We start from the raw sequence: 14,570 nt of genomic DNA on the forward strand, positions 1-14,570 counted from the left end.
TCTAACTCTGACAGTTTTCTTCTTGAGTCTATGAAAATGGCTGCCATCTGCCTGAATTTGGCAGTAAGTTGGGTTGATAACTGTACTTGCCTAGACAGGGAAGATGAGAGGACATGACTGAATTCTTTAGGCCTAGGAACACTGATGCACTGGTATGTGGAAGGCTCAAGAAGGCAGAGTTGTCCCAAGTCTCATGTCTGAGGAGGACAGCATGACACCTGGGGCCCTAGAACATATGCCTTCATGGGTCCCTTCCTACATAAATAAATAAGAAATGAACAGTATGTTTTATGACTGTATTGGGATAAAGATGACTATAGCCCAGGATCAGTTATGTATTCTTATTTTGATATAAGAAGAGTAAAAGTTTTAGTAGCCCTAAAAAATTGTCATGGACCCTAGATACCATTCCTATCGTGTTTAGTGGATATGTTGGCCTTGCTGGGTTCTCTACAAAGTGGTGGTGCATTTTACTCAAAGAACAGGCCGACTGCCAGCCAGCTGAAGCTTGGCTTCCTTCTACCATAGGGAGTTTCAACTTTGGCACTTTTGACATTTGTACTGGATAATTCTTCTCTGTGGAGGGCTTCTCCTGTGCTTGGTAGGACATTGAAGAGCAACCCGGGCCTCTACCCACTAGACCCTAATAGCAGTACTTGCCCCAACTGTAGCAACCAAAAATGACCCCAGGCGTTCCCAAGTGCTTCCTTCAAGGTAAAGTCATCCCCAGTGGAGAACCACTGTTGTAGAAAGTTCTCTCCAGACGATGCTACCTTTGGCTAATAGCTATGATCTATCTTCTTGGGAAATGCCCTCCTTTATCACTTCTTGGAGAAAGATAAAGTCCTTATGTGGATCTCTAAGACTCTGCTCCTGTCCCCTCCACCCCTCTGACTTTCTTCTTGCTATTCCTGTCTTCCACGTGATTCCACGGTCCTGGCTGTGTCCCGGATCTGCCAGACACTATGCTGCAGGGCCTCTGAAATGGTTCTCCCCATGGACTATGCTCCCCGCAGATTATCCACCTGGTGAGCTCTATTACCTTCTTCACTTCTTTGTTTAAATACTGCCTTCTACATGAGGCCTATCCTGGCCGCCCTTTATCAATTACAGCCCCATTCCCTGTCATCCCTCTTCCCTTTTTCTCTCTCTCTGCTTCTGTCTCTGTCTCTATATATACATATCGTTTTTCCCTATAGCTTATCACCTTGTCACATACTGCAGTGGAGCCTGGAACAACAGAGGGGTTAGGGGCACCAACCCCCTGCACAGTCGGAAATCCACATGGAACTTTTGACCCCCTCAAAATTTATTATTTTTTTATTTTTATTTATTTATCATAGTCACAGAGAGAGAGAGAGAAGCAGAGACACAGGCAGAGGGAGAAGCAGGCTCCATGCAGGGAGCACGACGTGGGATTCGATCCCGGGTCTCCAGGATCGCGCCCTGGGCCAAAGGCAGGCGCCAAACCGCTGCGCCACCCAGGGATCCCGACCCCCTCAAAATTTAACGAATAGTCTACTGTTGGCCAGAAGTTTTACTTGTAACACAGTCAATTAATGCACATTTCGCATTAATGTCATATGTCTTACATACTGTATTCTTGCAATAACGTGAGCAAGAGAAAAGAGTATAAGAAAATCCCAGAAAGAAAGAGAAAATACATTTATAGTACTGTAGCGTATTTATTGAAAAAATATGTAAACCTGTGTTGTTCAGGAATCGACTGTATAAAATTCATGTTATTTAATTATTTACTACATTTATCATCCATTTGTCTTTGTCCCTGGACTAGAAATATAAAATCTAAAACAGGAACAGACATGCTGGTTTCGTCTGCTGCTGCGGACAACTGCTACATAGTAGGTGTTCAATAAATATGCATTGGGTTGAATTAAAAAGAAAATCGAAGTAGCCCCCTCTGTCTTGGAGGAGGCTCCTGGGAAGTCCCCTTCCTTTTTCGACACCTAATCCACATCTCTGTCTCCCTTGCTGTGTGACAGGTCCTCCTCTGGGGGAGCTGGGGCCTCCTCCTCAAGTGTCCCCCCCACCCTCCTCTGCTCTGGGGCTGTGGGCTCCCCTCCAGCCCCCGGGCCTCCTGAAGCAGCCTTCTGGGGCGGCTGCACCCTCAGGGGCCTGAAAGGCCGGCCTTCACTTCTGGTGGCCCCTGTCCACACCCTCCCCCGGGAAGGAGGGGCTACAGGAGCCTTGCAGACGCCGGAGCCTGCTGAGCCTGCAGCACAGCGGTGCCCCGGGACACAAGGAGCCGCAGCTGTGCATGTGCAGCATCAGTTGCTAGGGGAGGCCTGGAGGTGGGGGGTGGCCAGGGACAGGGCCGGGAAGGCACCGCCTCCGGCCGCCGCTCACCGGGACACGGCCCTGGCTGACCCAGTTTGGAGCCACAGCGCCTGACGCAGCACTGCCATCCGAGACTTTAATAACTCGGTGACAGACAGAGCGGGTTTGACGCAGACTGGAGCTGACAGCGCAGCAGAGGGAAGGCTGTGCTTGTCGTGGGGAAGCCGCCCAAGGTGACCGCGACCTTTGCCGCCCGGCCCCGCTGGGCGCTGACAGTGGCCGCAGCCCAACTGGTCAGCCTGTCCCTTCTGCCAGACGAGCGTTCCTGCTGCACCTGCCTCCATCCCCCACCCCCAGCCCTACCTGGCCACTGGGCCACTGCGTGGTATTAAAGCCCCTCCGGCCCCCCTCCCCTCCCCAGCTCACCACCAGTTTTGAATGATCCTCAAAAAGCCGATCAGTTGGGGATCCCTGGGGGCTCAGCGGTGGAGCATCTGCCTTCAGCCCAGGGCGTGACCCCGGGGTCCTGGGATCGAGTCCCGCGTCGGGCTCCCTGCATGGAGCCTGCTTCTCCCTCTGCCTGGGTCTCTACCTCTCTCTCTGTGTCTCTCATGAATAAATAAATAAAATCTTAAAAAAAAAAAAAGAAAGAAAGCCCATCAGTGATCCCGTAACCTTCGACATCAAACCTTTCCCAGGCTCCCCGTCCTCTAGGAACACAGACCGTTCCCCATGCTTACTCTCTGAGCTACACGGTTAGCTTCTTGCACTCCTCTCTGCATACTTCTTGACACCTCTCGGCGCCACAGGCTCCCTCCCCCAAAACCTAGTTTTATTTTTGTGATTTATTGGATATACACCACACTTTTCATTCCTTAATGTCCTGAAGTATATGATTATTCCATGTGCACTTGGGTGCTCCCTGTGCTGGGGGTCTCACTACCTCACATGACAGCCGTTTCTAATACTGAACTTTAAATATACTTGAAAACTTTTTAATACTTTAAAACTCTGTGAGCCTTTTCCTATGAGATGCAAACTGCGCTCTACAACTTGTCGTTCGCTGTCCCTGTGCCTACTTTCGGGGGTGCCAGAGAATATGTTCTGTCTGAGAACTCCTTTCTGAGGAGGGAAGTCCGTGAAACACATCTTCTGAGCTGCCGATCTGTACCAGAGCACAGATCTGTACCAGGGGGTCCTGTACCCATTTTTCACCAGCTAACATCTTGCGCATCCCAAGCCCCTGCATTGCACCCCTCTGCACCTTCCTCCTATGTCCAGGATCCCTCTTAGAAGCAAGAGGGGGAGAGTCGTACACGGTGCATTTAAAGACAATAGTAACAATTAGCAACAATAATTAGCAACTGTTCTTGGCCTACAGAAATGGATGTTGTGACCTAAGTTGTGCAATTTGAATGATTCATTCTAGTATTCATTCATTCATTCATTCATTCATTCACTCGATCTCTATATTTCTATGGAGTAATAACGGTCCATGAAATAAAACACAGTCCCCATCCTCCAGCGTTTCCTGGTCTGGAGGGCAAGGGGGCAAGGGAGGGGGTGATCATCATGTAAGCTGCACTTACACTCAGTGTAAGGAGAACAGGGTAGGGGGGTGTTATGCGAGCATCCAGGAGGGGCCCTTACCCAGGATGGGGACCCTGGGGGAGGCCAAGGGATTGAGGAAAGCACTGCCCAGAAATCACGTTGGGTCCACACGGAGACAAGGAAGGTCATAGGTGTTAGAGTAGAAGGGCGGGAGTGAGCAAGGACATTCCAGGTGGCGTGAACAGCAAGAGAAGAGCAGGGATAAGACATCAGGGAGCATTCCGTGACCTTGAGGGGCCTTGGGATTCCCTGACAGGGCCGCGTGGATTAAGAGGTTAATTCCTACATCCAGATTGCAGCTCAAATGGAGCTCGGGAAGCGAAAGATTACTGGGGCTCGAAGTAGTCAGGACAGTCTCCCTGGAGGTGAAGGGTCCGAGGTGGGCCCCAGGAAGAGAGGACGAGAGATGAGTATCTGTATGCAAATACGTCCGCACATATACATCTGCTTCATATGCATTTAAACCTTAAATTGACTTTCACTTGCCTTCCACTTTGGTTTCCATGGTAACCCTGGCCACTTATATTTCTTTTAACCTCCTTTTCTTTGTTTCAGGATGAGGAGAGCTGCGTGAGGGTTAACCAGTCAGGGGAAGACAGGAGATTTTAAAGCAATTATTTGGATTTTTTTTTTTTTTTAAGAAAACCGCCAACTTTGCAATTTAATGCAAACTGTGTCTGGTATATTTGCCCTGAAGGATGCTGTAGGGAGAAACAGGAGCCAGAATCCTTTTCGTCCCCTCCTCCCTGACTTCTATTATTACCGTGCACTTACTGCTAATACAGCATCTAAACTTGCAATCTTGGTAACTATGGCAATAAAATGGGTGAGACTCCCTTCCATTATGACTTGAATTGTTAGGGCTTTGCCAAGAGCACGTGCGTTTGCACAGAAGAGGGGGTGTCGCACTCTAGGGAAAACAGTTTTCTCCCACTCTCTGCAGGGAGTTGGAGACTGTTGTCTATCAGTCCACGTTTACATGAAGAATTATCACCATGCCTGTGTCAGAGGATGCAGGCCCCGTACCGACGCGGTGCAGTGTACATCCGGAGCGCACACAGCCCCCCTGTGCACAGCCTGTAGAGCCAGGGAGCCAGGGCTGCCCCGAGCCTGGAAGAGATCTCCAGCCAGAAACTAGAAGGACTTGATCCAGGCGCCAGAAAATTTTCTCTGTAAAGGGCCAAACAGTAAGTATCTCCGGTTTTGTGGGCCACACTACCTTGGCTACAACTATTGAACCCTGCCCTTGAACGGCTGCCCCAAAGCAGCTGCTGGCAAAAGGTAAATAATAAATGGACAGTCGCGCTCTGATGCAATTTTACTTGTGGACACCGAAATCCCCATTTCAGATACTTTTCACAGGTCACGAAGTATTCTTCTTCTCTTGATCTTTTTTCTCCCCCCCTATTATTTAAAAATGCAGATCAAACAGAAGCACACCTGTGAGAACAGGGCCTGGGAACTTTCAAGAGCCATCTCATTGCAGTGATCCAAGGTCTGCAAGAATTCATTGGGCAAGGTCCTAACACACCCCAGCTCCCCGCCCGATGCTCCTAATGTCTGGCTTGCCTTCCACCTAGACCTAAAATGACCTAAGTGCACACAGTTACCGACCGTCTTAGGGCTCAGTCCCCAGCTGAGGCCCTGGAAGAGCCTGGAGCATCTGGGGCAGCCTCTGCTTCCTTTGGCCTGTGCTGGTGCTGAGGGATTAGCGCCAAAGGCCACAGGCTTCCTTCACAGGCCAGCTAGTCTCAACGCGCCCAACTGCATCCCCTCTAGGTCCTTTGAACAGAGGTTCTGGGAACCTGAGATGCTCAGGAGGGAGAGGAGAATGCTCCAGTGCTCCTGGGGGGGGGGGGGGGGGGATGGTCACTGGCTTCTAATCTCCCAGGAGCCAGGGGACTTTAATTATCCGGGATACTCCTGGAGGGAAAAACTAGGAACAGTGAGTGGAATTTTCGAGGCATTTTCTCTCTTACAGGTCTTACTCTAGGCTGCTACATAAATACACCTTGTGCCACAGGCAGCTGTGATATAGTGGGGGGGCGGGGAGCTGGAGAGGTCTCGGGTCCTGGATTCAGGGCTTAGCCTCTGTGACTGTGATGCTCCCTCCCTTCCAGCTGGAACGAAGTGGCTCCCTGGCAGTGGGGAATGTAAAGTCCAGCAACAGCTGGCCTCCATTCTCTTGTGTGACCTTGGGAGCCCCCCGGGTGGGGGATGCTTTCCCTGGGCCTTCTCTCCCCATCTGTGTCCCGGGAGCAGCAGTCATCTGCAGCAACAGAGACCACCGACCATCGCCCTTTCTGCTCTGCTCCCAAGGAATAGGCACATCTGTTTGTTGGATCCATTACTTTGCAAACTTTTAAGGGATATTTTCCCCTCCCTGCCGGGCCCTAGGAGATTAGGGCAGCTCTTCCTTTGGAAAGAACATTAGCCAGGCCCTGTGCTAAGCAAATGCATTCAGCTTCTCCCTATCTGATTTCTCTTTTTCTCATTTGTCAGCAAAGGAGAAACCTCCCAGCTATTAATCAAACTCCTGGCTGTGGATAGCTTTAATTGCAGAAACCACTGCTGGATGAGGGATGCTCAACTTTTCCAAAGAAAGCCGTCTGCCTAGTGCAGAAGAGAAACAATTAATTACCTGCTCCTCCTGTCCCCAACAGAGATGCAGATGAACTAACAATATTGCTGCTGGCATCAGGTCCTCCCTTCCCCAGGTGGAGGCAAGCTAATGCAAACTCAGACAACACTCATGAAAGTGTAATGCCCAAGTAGAGGTTTAGCTAGAAGGCTCTGGTGGGACCAAAGTTTTGCCTCTCCCTGGCTTCTGTACTTGAAGACGGATACAGACAAGCTCTGGGTCTTCTTGAAGAGAGTGATTGGGGACGTCGGCATGCTTGAAAATCATATCCTCCGAGGAAGGATCTAGTGTGTCGGGGATATTGAATTCGGAGAAGAAAAAATTAAGGTGGAGGGTAAGGGGGGGGTGCAACTTAAAAAAATAATAGCCGGGCAAAGAGAGATCAGACTAAATTTGTATAGTCCAGTAGACAGACTGGAATTGTGGGTGGCATTTACGGTTTCACGTAAGAAGAAGCCCGTGTGCTTCTGGAAAGATCTGTCCCCCAAAGGTACTCAGGCTCTCCTCTCTCTAGGTGTGTAAGAACCATTAAGGGCGCGCTAAGACAATCCTTGTCTAGTTTAGGAGGTGTAGGCGGTAACCATCCTGGCTAGGTGACCACCCCGCCCTTGGGTCTTGCTTTACTAGTGCTTTTGTGTTTCACCTCCAAGTTTTCAGTGTTACAGACAACACAGAAGGAAGGGGGTGAGGGTGGAGGGAGAGCTGCACCCAAGGTCCTAGTCAGTTCGAAGCAAAGGCTTGCGCTCGAGAACTGGGGGCTAATGTTGGAATTTCCTTTTTATTATTTTTATTATTTTTAATAATAAATTTATTTTTTATTGGTGTTCAATTTGCCAACATACAGAATAACACCCAGTGCTCATCCCGTCAAGTGCCCCCTTCAGTGTCCGTCACCCATTCACCCCCAGCCCCCGCCCTCCTCCCCTTCCTTTTTGAACTCGGCCACAGTAACTTCTTGCAAGATACATCCACGAAGGCAAAAGAAACAAAAGCAAAAATGAACTATTGGGACTTCATCAAGATAAGAAGCTTTTGCACAGCAAAGGATACAGTCAACAAAACTCAAAGACAACCTACAGAATGGGAGAAGATATTTGCAAATGACGTATCAGATAAAGGGCTAGTTTCCAAGATCTATAAAGAACTGATTAAACTCAACACCAAAGAAACAAACAATCCAATCATGAAATGGGCAAAAGACATGAACAGAAATCTCACAGAGGAAGACATAGACATGGCCAACATGCACATGAGAAAATGCTCTGCATCACTGGCCATCAGGGAAATACAAATCAAAACCACAATGAGATCCCACCTCACACCAGTGAGAATGGGGAAAATTAACAAGGCAGGAAACCACAAATGTTGGAGAGGATGAGGAGAAAGGGGAACCCTCCTGCACTGTTGGTGGGAATGGGAACTGGGGCAGCCACTCTGGAAAACTGTGTGGAGGTTCCTCAAAGAGTTAAAAGTGGAATTTCTTTTTAAATCGATTTCCACACAGACATGGATCTGGTGTTCTCTTCAAAGCTGGTGCTGGAACTCCGCTGGTTTTCTCCACATCCCCAACACGCAGCCGCTGCCCGGACCGGGGAGCTGCTTAAGGCCTGGTGGAAAACCTTTGGAGGCCGATTCAAACTGGCACTTCTGCTGAGTGCTGGTGGCTCTGTGACACAGTTATGAGAAGAATGAACCTGAGGCCCCGGGAGCTCAGCGGCGCCTGCCTCGGCTCAGGGCATGACCCCAGGGTCCCCGGATCAGAGTCCCGCATCAGGCTCCCCTGCTTCTCCCTCTGCCAGTGTCTCTGCCTCTCTGTGTGTGTCTTTCATGAATAAATAACTAAAATCTTTAAAAAAAGAATGAACGTGACATTGACTGACCTGGGTCTAGAGCTTAGTTCTTTGTTTAGTACGTAAGTGAACTCAGGCAGAAATTCCCAGTGCCTCAGTTTCCCCATCTGTGAAACACGAGTGTCTTCATACACTGTGTCTGCGTAGAGGTGCCCGTGTCTTTAAAATACTAGCTCGGATCCTCTCGCAGTCAGGGTTGTCTTTACTCCATCAGTGCGTTCCTCTGTCTGGTTACAGGTGTGCAGGCAGAGTGGCTGGTGAAAAGCTCCCCCCGCCCCCGCGTGTCCGAATCCAGGCCTTTGCACCAAGCCTGTGAGTTGGGTAGAGTGCCCCAAGCCTCTGAGCTTTGTTTTCCAGTCTGTGATGGAAGCAAAGTGCAACCTGTGTTGGAAGAGTCATCAGTGACGCTGGGGAAGTGCTTAGCAGGGAGCCTCGTAGGGGCTGCATCATTCTCATATTTAGTTGCAAATCTGCAAAACTACCAAGGAGGAAGAGGAAATGCTCGGCTGACTCTTAGAAGGTGGTGGTTTTCCCTCCTCAGTCGCCTGGGCTGGGTTTCCCTCAGTTCCAGGTCAGCTAGAGGCGCCACCTTCCCCAAGGTCAGGCTCAGGGCTCTGGGTGGGGAGGGTGATGGGGGGAGGTGGGGTGATGGGGGGAGTGGGGGGTGAAGGGGTGTGGGGGTGATGGGGGGAGTGGGGGATGATGGGGGTGGGGGTGATGGGGGATGTGGGGATGATGGGGTGTGGGGGTGAATGGGGGAGTGGGGGGTGATGGGGGGTGGGGGTGATGGGGATGTGGGGTGATTGGGTTGATGGGGGGTGATGGGGGGTATGTTGGGGGATGTGGGGGTGATGGGGGTGGGGGGATGATGGGGGGTGGGGGGTTATGGGGGAGTGGGGGGATGATGGGTGATGGGGGATGTGGGGGTGAAGGGGGCGGGGCGGGGTGGGCGTGGGGGGGTCCCAGGCAGCCCCTCAGGCTCTCAGCATCTTCAGTCGCTTGAGCTATTATTCTTCCCCACCACACCCCCCTCCTTTTTCTTTCTTTACTTGAAGTATTTTTCAGCGTGTTTGGGGGGTTTTAACATTATTTCTAAAAATCTTGCTGTGCTTTCTTCTCGTGCGTCTATCAGGCTTTCTCAACAGCTTCAAACGGAAAACTTTGAAGTCAGTGAACTTAAAAGGAGAACTGGCAACCGCGCCCGTGGCCCGCAGTCCCCAGGGCCGCCCGCAGTAACCGCGCCAGCTCGGCCGCGCCGCCGGGCCAGGGCTCTGCTCCCCCTCCGGGATGCGCGGGCGGGGGGCTGGGGGCACCGGGGGGCACCGGGGGGCACCGGGGGGCCCGGGGGCAGGAGACGGCGGGGGCCAGCCTGGGGCGCAGGGACCCCCCCCGGGATGCGCGGGGGCCCGGGGGCCCGGGAGGGGGGACGGGGGGACGGGACCCGGGGATCAGAGGGCCGGCGGGGGCGGGGCGGGCTGGGGGGACCGGGCAGCCCGAGGGTCCCCGCTGGCGCCCGGAGCCCCCGTGAGGCCGGCGTCGCGCAGGGTCCCCGTGAGCCGCGGGCCTGGGAAGGACCCCGCCCCCTGCACCCCCTGCACCCCGCCCCCCTGCACCCCCTGCATCCCCCTGCACCCCCTGCACTCCCTGCATCCCCTGCACCTCGCCCCCTGCACCCCCTGCATCCCCTGCACCTCGCCCCTGCACCCCCTGCACCCCCGCCCCTCCGCCCCCCGGAGAAGGCAGCGGCTCGGGCTCGCTGGGGGCATAAAGGCCCCGAGACTGAGGACTGGGGGCGCTGCTCTGGGCGCGTCCATCCCCGTAGTAGCGCAGGTCGCGGCCGGCTCCCGGCGCTGGGGAGGGGGCGGGGGGGGGGGAGGGAGATGCTGCTGGAAGCCAGAGTCGCTCCCAAGCTCTGGGATAGGAGCCCGCCCTCCCTCCCCCCTCTCCCCTCTCCCTCCCTCTCCTCTCCACCGCTCTCCCCCTCTCTCCCCACCTCCCTCCCCCTCTCTCCCCCTCTCCCTCTCCCTTCGTACCCTCTCCCCCTCCCTCTCCCTCCTCCCTCTCTCTCCCCCTCTCCCTCTCTTTCCCCATCTCTCCTCCCCTCTCTCCCTCTCCTTCTCTCCTTCTCTCCCTCTCTCCCTCCCCCCTCCCTCCCCCCTCACTCAGTGACTCCGTCTGACCTGGGGACTCCTGGGGGAAGAAAGAACCCCCGGATAGGAGCGGAGTTCCGACCCGGTTCGGGCCTGCAAGGGGGCTGGGACCCGAGAAGAGGGGGCTACGGGCCCTTGCGTCGCGGGTGCGGGTGCCCGGAGGGGGGTCCGCGCCGGGAGGGGCAGGGCACGCGGGGGTGGGGGGCGGGGGGCGGTGAAGGGGGGGCGCTGGGCCCAGGGGAGCCCGCCTCGCCCTCAGCTCCGGAAGGCCGACCTCTGCCTGGGCTTGCTCCGGTTTCGGTTTCTTCCTTGCCCCACAGATGCTTTTGTTTTCTTTTTTAAAATTTTACTTATTTTTTTCACGAGAGACCCCGAGAGAGGCCGAGACCCAGGCCTAGGGAGAAGCAGGCTCCCTGCAGGGCTGGCTTGGACTCGATCCCGGGACCCAGGGGTCACCACCTGAGCCCAAGGCAGATGCCCAAGGGCTGAGCCCCCCAGGGCTCCCCAGAGCTGAATTTTCCACAGACCCGGCCCGGCCCGGCCCGCACTTCGCTGTGCAGCGGCACCTCCCGGTGCCGTCCTTAGTAGGATTCTTTTTTTTTTTTTTTTTTTTTTTTTCTTAGTAGGATTCTGATAAGTGCTTTCCCACCCCCAACTCTGCAAAGTCCTCCCCGTCTGGGTGCAGGCAACTGTTGGCTTTAGGGCCCTGGTTCCACCTCCAGGACCCCCGGAGCCGTCACCCACATCATACTGAGCCTGCAACAAAACCTCAGGACTCCTTGGGTGAATGGATGTGGGCCTGGAGGGGCGGCCCAGGGGGGCCTTCCCAGAGCCGCAGCCCTCCAGGACAGGCCTGTTCTGCCCTCCAGGGAGAGAGAGAACCGAGAGACCCCCGTGAACTCCCAAGGCGACCCGGCGAGTGGGGAAGCCAGAGCCCAGCAGGTGGGTCTTCTGACCACGTGGATGCTCCGTCCACACCTGGTGACTCGGTGCCCTCCGAGTCCCCACACCTCTCCGCGGCGCCTTCCCGAGTAGAACTGCATCTCTTACGCCCCCCGCCCCAAGTTCAGGTGCCCCAAGCCTTCTGGGCTGTGACAGGCACCGCTCAGCGCCCTGTGATGGTCCTTCCCGTGCTCACGCACAGCACCCAAGGTGCTGGCCGCCCAGACCTTATTCCCTTTGCTGGGAGGAAACTGAATTACTGATGTGGGCACGGGGGTCTGCGTTCCAGAAGGACCCAGACACCCAGGGTCTTTGTGTCTCCCTGGCCCAGCAGAGAAAAGCTAAATTGCATTTGAAAGCCCTACAAGGGGGACGTTAATTGAGGCATAAAAGCGTGTGTCTTTGACCTTCCCAGGACCTGTGGTTCTCCCCTTATCTGGGGCCTGTTCCTGCTGACACGGGTCGGGTCGCAGCCTCCTGCTTTGCACCGTCACCGAGGCTCCGGCTCCGGGTCTCCCTGCTCCACAGTGGGCCTGTGCGCTCAGCTCGCCAGTGTTTCTGTGAGCATTTCTGAGCCTCCTTCCTGGGACTTCCCAGCCCCGGAATAATTTCTCATATCTGTCCCAAGTCCCAGTCTCAACGACAGGACTCGCTGACTTCACGGTGGGATTTGGGGATTTTGTAGGAAGCCGTGTCCACTCACTCACTCACTCACTCATTTGTTCACTTTTAATTTCTCAGTCCCTCACTCATCCGTGCACTTCTCCAGCCTTTCACTTACGTTTTGGTCCCATTTCCAGGCATTTGTTGATTGAGCCAAAGAGGACTGACTACGTGTGACATAAGTTGGATCGAGTCACTGTGGAAGCGTAAGGACTCCTGCATGCACGGAGCTGTTTGAGTTAGTGAAAATGGCTGGAGGGAGCTCGTGCAGTGGCCTAAAATCCCTGTAACGTTGCATTTTCCAGAAAAGTGTTCATCCAGGGTTGTTTGAAGGTCTAGGGCTATATTTAGTGAGCAAGTCAGCTCAGTTAAAAGTTAGTTTTGGGAGTGAAAGAAAGACCTGAGTTCAGACGTCAGCTTTGCCACTTACCAGTGATAGGACTCTGGGCTAGGTACCTAAACTGCTCTGAGCCTCACTGTCTTCATTTTTATTTTATTATTTTATTTTATTTTATTATTTTATTTTATTTTATTTATTTATTTTAATTCTTTTAATTAATTTAGCTGTCTTTATTTTTATTATTTTTTTCATTTTCAGTGAATTTACTTATTTATTTTTTTATTGTTCAATTTGCCAACATATAGCATAACACCCAGTGCTCATCCCATCAAGTGCCCCCCTCAGTGCCTGTTACCCAGTCACCCCCACTCCCCGCCCTCCTCCCCTTCCACCACCCCTTCCTTGTTTGTTTCCCAGAGTTAGGAGTCTCTTATGTTCTGTGTCCCTCTCTGATATTTCCCACTCATTTTCTCTCCTTTCCCCTTTATTCCCTTTCACTATTTTTTATATTCCCCAAATGAATGAGACCATATAATGTTTGTCCTTCTCCTATTGACTTACCTCACTCAGCATAATACCCTCCAGTTCCATTCACGTTGAAGCAAATGGTGGGTATTTGTCGTTTCTAATGGCTGAGGAATATTCCATTGTATCCATAAACCACAGCTTCTCTATCCATCATTTCTTGATGGACACCGAGGCCCCTTCCACAGTTTGGCTATTGTGGCCATTGCTGCTAGAAACATCGGGGTGCAGGTGTCCCAGCGTTTCACTGCATCTGTATCTTTGGGGTAAATCCCCAACAGTGCAATTGGTGGGTCCTAGGGCAGGTCTATTTTTGACTCTTTGAGGAACCTCCACACAGTTTTCCAGAGTGGCTGCACCAGGTCACATTCCCACCAACAGTGTAAGAGGGTTCCCCTTTCTCCACATCCTCTCCAACATTTGTGGTTTCCTGCCTTGTTAATTTTCCCCATTCTCACTGGTGTGAGGTGGGATCTCATCGTGGTTTTGATTTGTATTTCCCTGATGGCAAGTGATGCAGAACATGTTCTCATGTGCATGTTGGCCATGTCTGTGTCTTCCTCGGTGAGATTTCTGTTCATGTCTTTTGCCCATTTCATGATGGATTGTTTGTTTCTTTGCTGTTGAGTTTAAGAAGTTCTTTATAGATCTTGGAAACTAGCCCTTTATCTGATACGTCATTTGCAAATATCTCCTCCCATCCTGTAGGTTGTCTTGTAGTTTTGCTGACTGTATCCTTTGCTGTGCAGCAGCTTCTTATCTTGATGAAGTCCCAATAGTTCATTTTTGCTTTTGTTTCTTTTGCCTTCGTGGATGTATCTTGCCAGAAGTTACTGTGGCCGAGTTCCAAAAGGGTGTTGCCTGTGTTCTCCTCTAGGATTTTGATGGAATCTTGTCTCACATTTAGATCTTTCATACATTTTGAGTTTATCTTTGTGTATGGTGCAAGGGAGTGGTCTAGTTTCATTCTTCTGCATGTGGATGTCCAATTTTCCCAGCACCATTTATTGAAGAGACTGTCTTTATTTTTAAAAGAGAGGTCCTAATATCTACCTGGGAAAAGAGAAGACATGTGGACGTACCCACACGGATCCTGGCACACCACCGTTGGCGCTGGCATTATTACTACTGCCCACGATGAAGGCGGGTTTGGACCACCAGACAGCATTGCTGATGGGTCCCTGTGTCCTCTGCGGAATCACAGATACTCTGATGGTCTCATAAGAAACAAGCTGAAAAATGGGCCTTCCTTGAGGAAGCCGGCAGCATAGAATAAAATGAAACCGCTGATGCTTTAGACTTTACTTTCACCACCTCCTGGGGGGCGGGGGGAAGGACTGGAGGCCCCTGTGTGTGGGACAGCAGGAGTGACATCAGGGAGAGTGAGAGACACAGGTGATAAGTGGGCACGATGGCAGCAACACGGCCAGCTCAGGAATGCCTGAACTTCCCTGCCTCCATCTGGGGATGCCTCCCCTGTTGAAAGCACCCATCCATTCTTGTATCTATTTGCAACACGGTTCTGTTTGGCGTGCTAAGTTCTGGATGGG

The 14,570-nt window shown here is 52.5% G+C and overlaps 1 long non-coding RNA gene across 2 annotated transcripts; it reads left to right on the plus strand.

The window, feature by feature from the left end:
* Nucleotides 1–8,867: 8,867 nt before the first annotated feature.
* On the plus strand, nucleotides 8,868–14,310 carry LOC118350210 (uncharacterized). 2 transcript variants are annotated; one of them, XR_004803567.2, is made up of 5 exons: nucleotides 8,868–8,999; nucleotides 11,420–11,492; nucleotides 11,908–12,052; nucleotides 12,293–12,361; nucleotides 14,056–14,310. It is a non-coding gene; the product is annotated as an uncharacterized LOC118350210 (long non-coding RNA). The 2 variants fall into 2 exon arrangements; XR_004803568.2 differs by lacking the exon at nucleotides 11,908–12,052.
* The last annotated feature ends 260 nt before the right edge of the window (nucleotides 14,311–14,570 follow it).

Source organism: Canis lupus, chromosome 11 (assembly GCF_003254725.2).
Source record: "Canis lupus dingo isolate Sandy chromosome 11, ASM325472v2, whole genome shotgun sequence".
NCBI lineage: Eukaryota > Metazoa > Chordata > Mammalia > Carnivora > Canidae > Canis > Canis lupus.